Source organism: Budorcas taxicolor, chromosome 23, assembly GCF_023091745.1.
Source record: "Budorcas taxicolor isolate Tak-1 chromosome 23, Takin1.1, whole genome shotgun sequence".
Lineage (NCBI taxonomy): Eukaryota > Metazoa > Chordata > Mammalia > Artiodactyla > Bovidae > Budorcas > Budorcas taxicolor.
The window spans coordinates 17,112,463-17,118,462 of record NC_068932.1 but is presented as its reverse complement, the minus strand read 5'-3'; positions in this window follow the sequence as shown (position 1 = coordinate 17,118,462).

The window sequence follows — 6,000 nt, the reverse complement described above, 5'->3', positions numbered from 1 at the left end:
TCGCGATACAGCCGGGTCACCCGGAGTCGTCCAATCGGCGGCCGGGCCGGGCCCAGGTGCAGCGCCCGGCAGTGGCTTGGGGGCCCCCGCGGAACCGGGCAGCATCTCTGGCCGGCCCCGCGGTTCGCTTTACCGGAGAGCCCCAACACCACCTACCGCGAAGCCGGCCTGCGCTGCGGGCAGAGGTCGGAAGAGCGCGCCGGAGAAATTATAATGCGGATCATCCATCCGTTGGCCAATCCGCTCATGCCTCTCACCTGCTGAGAACCTCCGCTTGCTCTCCAGGCGGAGGAGGAAAGTTCCGATGCTTCAGTTTGGCGTTTAAAACCCTCTCAGCAAGGATTGATTCGGCCTCATCTCACGTTACAACAGACCCATACCTCTGAGGGGGCTGCTCAGTAGGCTTATCAGTCCCTCCATATGTGCTTTACCCGTTTCCGAAACCCCTAAAATGCTTTCTCTGTGAAGTTCTGCCTCTTAGGTTCCACATTAAAACTTATTCCTTCCTGTAGAAACCCAAGTAATCTCTTCCCCCGCCTTACTTCCTTTGCTTTAGAAATTCCCAAAGCTTTAAATGAAAGGAGGTAAGCTTGGTGACTCAGTCTGTAAAGAATCTGCCTGCAATGCGGGAGACCTGAGTTGGGAAGATCCCATGGAGGAAGGCATGGCCACCCACTCCACTATCGTTGCCTGGAGAATCCCCATGGACAGAGGAGCCTGGCAGGCTGCAGTCCATGGGGTCGCAAAGAGTCGGACACGACTGAGCGACTCAGCCCAAGATTACCTTTAATAACCTGGCTTGTCGAGTCTGTAGTGGATGTAATTAACCATCTGTGGTGGTAAATCAGGAAAACAACAAAACTATGAAAACACTCTCAACATCAGATAAAACAATATAAGCCCCGAAATGTGATTAGAAAAAAGTCTAGTCAATTGTGCTTTAATCTGTTTAGTGGAATATCAGACCAGAAGTAAATGGTCAACCCGGGATAGTGATCCTCACTTCTGAACATGTTCATCAACCTCTTTAAATATTAAAAAATAGATCACGAAGCCTTAATTCTTTTACTTAGAATCCTTTGCCCCAGAAGATACATGATGAAGATCTACAATTAAGTGATGAATGTAGGTTGCATGAATCTGAGTTTTAGCTATCACAATAACATCTTCAGATACTTAAAGAACAGCTACAAATAGGTACAATATATAAGCCATGTGACACAGGCTACAGGAACCAATGACAAGACAAGGAAAACTCAAGCAGAAGTTGGCAGAGCCCAATCTAGCCCAGCATCATCAGAGGAGAGGCTGTTCTTGGCCCATCTTAGTTCCCTAGACAGGTGATGGCCACATCAGGCTGAAAGCGCCATGCCATTTATGATGGCACTTAAATAGTACCTACCTCCTCTGGCTCCAATTCTTGTGCACTAAGCAACTTTATGACAATAATTTGGCTTCCCAATGACTTAAATGTCCAGAGCCTACTTAAGAACTCTTTCAGAAAAATGGGTCACAGACTGTAATCATCAGTTTAATAAGTAGGCTGTCTCTCATGGTTTCTCCTTTGAAGATGTTATTCATTGGGAGCTATTTGTTCAGAAATCATTCTGTTGGATTTCTGGATATGATGAAAGGACTGGTATGTGTATTGATTTTAGTGTTTGTGTGTGTGTTGAGGGTGGGGGGTGGAAAATATAACCTGCCCAATGTGTCCCTAAAATCCTAAATCCAGGTCTATTATATTTCTTCATTAATTCATTTAGAGCAAGCTGGACACAATTTAGGTATTTGCTTAATTCCTAAATAAAAGTCTGCTCTCTGTATAGAATATATAGAGTTTATATTCCAATAGGGAGAGAATAAATGAACAGCAACAACAAAGTCACATAGTGATAAGTGCTGTGAAGATAAATGAACATAAAAAGAGACTAGGAAATGACAGTGGGTGGGCACTGTTTTATGACAAGTAGGGTATGCAAAGTCCTGAGGGAGGTGAGGGAGCATGCAGATTTCTGGAGGCTGTGTTCTGGGCAGGGGAAACAGTAAATGCAAAGGCTGTAAGAAGAAGATGTGTTTGGAGGGCAGAGGATACCTGGAATGAAGAGGAGATAAATCTCAAAATCAGTGATCAGTAAGGGTATAAGAGGATGGAAGTTAAAATGGCAAAACTTATGAAAATCTAAAAACGAGGGGATATATGGATACATATAGCTGATTCACTTCCCTGTTAGCAGAAACTAACACAACATTGTAAAGCAACTATATTTATATATACTTATTTAAACAATTCACTCATCATTCAAATGAATGCATGCAAACGGTAATATATTCAAACAGTATAAGACTGTATTCAGTGACTATCCGATCTCCCTCTCTGCCTTGATCCCAGTTCTTCATCAAGGCAACATTATTACTATTTGCTTTTGTTTCCTTCCAGGGATATCCAGATATATTTATAACCACGCATGTACATAATCCCAATTACATAATCCAAATTGGTTCCAAATTGGGAAAGGAGTACATCAAGGCTGTATATTGTCACCCTAATTATTTAACTTATATCCAGAGTACACCATGCGAAATGCGGGACTGAATGAAGCACAAGCTGAAATCAAGATTGTTGGGAGAAATATCAATAACCTCAGATATGCAGATGACAACACCCTTATGGCAGAAAGTGAAAAGGAACTAAAGAGCCTCTTGGTGAAAGAAGAGTGAAAAAGCTGACTAAAAGCTCAACATTCAGAAAACGAAGATCATGGTATCCAGTCCCATCACATCATGGCAAATGGATTGGAAAACAATGTAAAGTGACAGACTTTATTTTGGGGGGCTCCAAAATCACTGCAGATGGCCACCATGAAATTAAAAGACGCTTGCTCCTTGGAAGAAAAGTTATGACCAACCTAGACAGCATATTATAAAGCAGAGACATTACTTTGCCAACAAAGGTCCGTCCAGTCAAAGCTATGGTTTTTCCAGTAGTCATGTATGGATGTGAGAGTTGGACTATAAAGAAGCTGAGTGCCAAAGAATTGATGCTTTTGAACTGTGGTGTTGGAGAAGACTCTTGAGAGTCCCTTGGACTGCAAGGAGATCAGTCACTCCTAAAGGAAATCAGTCCTGAATATTCATTGGAAGGACTGACATTGAAGCTGAAACTGCAATACTCTGGCCACCTGATGTGAAGAACTGACTCATCTGAAAAGACCTGATGCTAGGAAAGATTGAAGATGAGAGGAGAAGGGGATGACGGAAGATGAGATGGTTGCATCGTACCACCGACTCGATGGACACGAGTTTGAGCAAGCTCCGGGAGCTGGTGATGGACAGGGAAGCCTGGTGTGCTGCAGTCCATGGGGTTGCAAAGAGTCAGACACAACTAAACGACTTTACTGAACTGATGCACATAATCTCCTTGCTCCATTTTGTCACAAATTGGAACACACTACACTCTGTTATGTACCTAGTTTTTGTCATTCAACACATACTGGTGGACCTTCCATAACGGAACACACAGAATTCCTTTCAATGACTACATCCTATTCCACAAGATGCAAAGTCAGAAGCCCTGGGCTTTGGCTCTTGGCTGTTGATTAGTTATTTCTTACTGGAGTGGCCTTAAGGCAGGGCAGTTCCTTCCTCCTCCAGAAAGTGAACTGAGTGATGACAGAGACTGCTTCTGACTTTACCACTTCAGGTTCTTTGCTCTTGCCATACACATTTTACAGTTCAGTTCAGTTCAGTCCAGTTGCTCAGCCATGTCCGACTCTTTTCAACCCCATGGACTGCAGCACACCAGGCTTCCCTGTCCATTACCAACTCCCAGAGCTTGCTCAAACTCATGTCCATCGAGTTGGTGATGGCATCCAACCATCTCATCCTCTGTCATCCCCTTCTCCTCCCACCTTCAAACTTTCCCAGCATCAGGGTCTTTTCCAATGAATCAGTTCTTCCCATCAGGTTGTGAAAGTATTGGAGCTTCAGCTTCAGCATCAGTCCTTCCAATTAATATTCAGGACTGATCTCCTTTAGGATGGACTGGTTGGATCTCCTTGCAGTCCAAGGGACTCTCAAGAGTCTTCTCCAACACCACAGTTCAAAAGTATCAATTCTTCAGTGCTCAGCTTTTTGTTTATGGTCCAACTCTCACATCCATACATGACTACTGGAAAAACCATAGCTTTGACTGGACGGACCTTTGTTGGCAAAGTAATGTCTCTGCTTTATAATATGCTGTCTAGGTTGGTCATAGCTTTTCTTCCAAGGAGTAAGTGTCTTTTAATTTCATGGCTGCAGTCACCATCTGCAGTGATTTTGGAGCCTCCAAAAATAAAGTCTGTCACTGTTTCCTTTGTTTCCCCATCTGTTTGCCATGAAGTGATGGGGCTGGATGCCATGATCTTCGTTTTCTGAATGTTGAGTTTTAAGGCAACTTTTTCACTCTCTTTCACTTTCATCAAGAGGCTTTTTATTTCCTTGCTTTCTGCTGTAAGGGTGGTGTCATCTGTATATCTGAAGTTATTGATATTTTTCCCGGAAATCTTGATTCCAGCTTGTGCTCCATCCAGCCAAGCACTTCGCGTGATGTACTCTGCATTTAAGTTAAATAATCAGGGTGACAATATACAGCCTTGATGTATCCCTTTCCCTATTTGGAACCAGTCTGATGTTCCATGTCGAGTTCTAACTGTTGCTTCTTGACCTGGATACAGATTTCTCAGGAGGCAGGTCAGGTGGTCTGGTATTCCCATCTCTTGAAGAATTTTCCAGTTTGTTGTAATCCACACAGTCAAAGGCTTTGGTATAGTCAATAAAGCAGTTGTTTGTTTTTTTTTAAACTCTCTTGCTTTTTTGATGAATCAACAGATGTTGGCAGTTTGATCCTCTGGTTCCTCTGGCTTTTCTAAATCCAGCTTGAACATCTGGAAGTTCATAGTTCATGTACTGTTGAAGCCTGGCTTGGAGAATTTTGAGCATTACTTTACTAGCGTGTGAGATGAGTGCAACTGTGTGGTAGTTTGAGCATTCTTTGGCATTGCCTTTCTTTGGGATTGGAATGAAAACTGACCTTTTCCAGTCCTGTGGCCACTGCTGAGTTTTCCAAATTTGCTGGCATATTGAGTGCAGCACTTTCACAGCATCATCTTTCAGGATTTGAAATAGCTTAACTGGAATTCTATCACCTCCGCTAGCTTTGTTTGTAGTGTTATTTCCTAAGGCCCACTTGACTTTGCATTCCAGGATGTCTGGCTCTAGGTGAGTGATCACATCATTGTAGTTATCTGGGTCACTAAGATCTTTTTGTATAGTTCTTCTGTGTATTGTTGCCACCTCTTAATATTTTCTGCTTCATTAGGTCCATACCATTTCTGTCCTTTATTGTGCCCATCTTTGCATGAAATGTTCCCTTGGTATCTCTAATTTTCTTGAAGAGATCTCTAGATCTCTTTGTTTTCCTCTATTTCTTTGCATTGCATTGATCACTGAGGAAGGGTTGCTTATCTCTCCTTGCTATTCTTTGGAACTCTGCATTCAAATGGGAATTTCTTTCCTTTTCTCCTTTGCCTTTAGCTTCTCTTCTTTTCTCAGCTATTTGTAAGGCCTCCTCAAGACAACTGTTTTGCCTTTTTCCATTTCTTTTTCTTGGGGATGGTCTTGATCACTGCCTCTTGTAAATGTCACGAACCTCCGTCCATAGTTCTTCAGGTACTCTACCAGATCTAATCCCTTGAATCTGTTTGTCACTTTCACTGTATAATTGTTAGGGATTTGATTTAGGTCATACCTGAATGGTCTAGTGGTTTTCCCTAGTTTCTTCAATTTAAGTCTGAATTTTGCAATACAGAGTTCATGGTCTGAGACACAGTCAGCTCCTGCTCTTGTTTTTGCTGATTGTATAGCGCTTCTCCATCTTTGGCTGCAAAGAACAGAATCAGTCTGATTTTGGTATTCACCATCTGGTGATGTCCATGTGTAGAGTCTTCTCTTGTGTTGTTC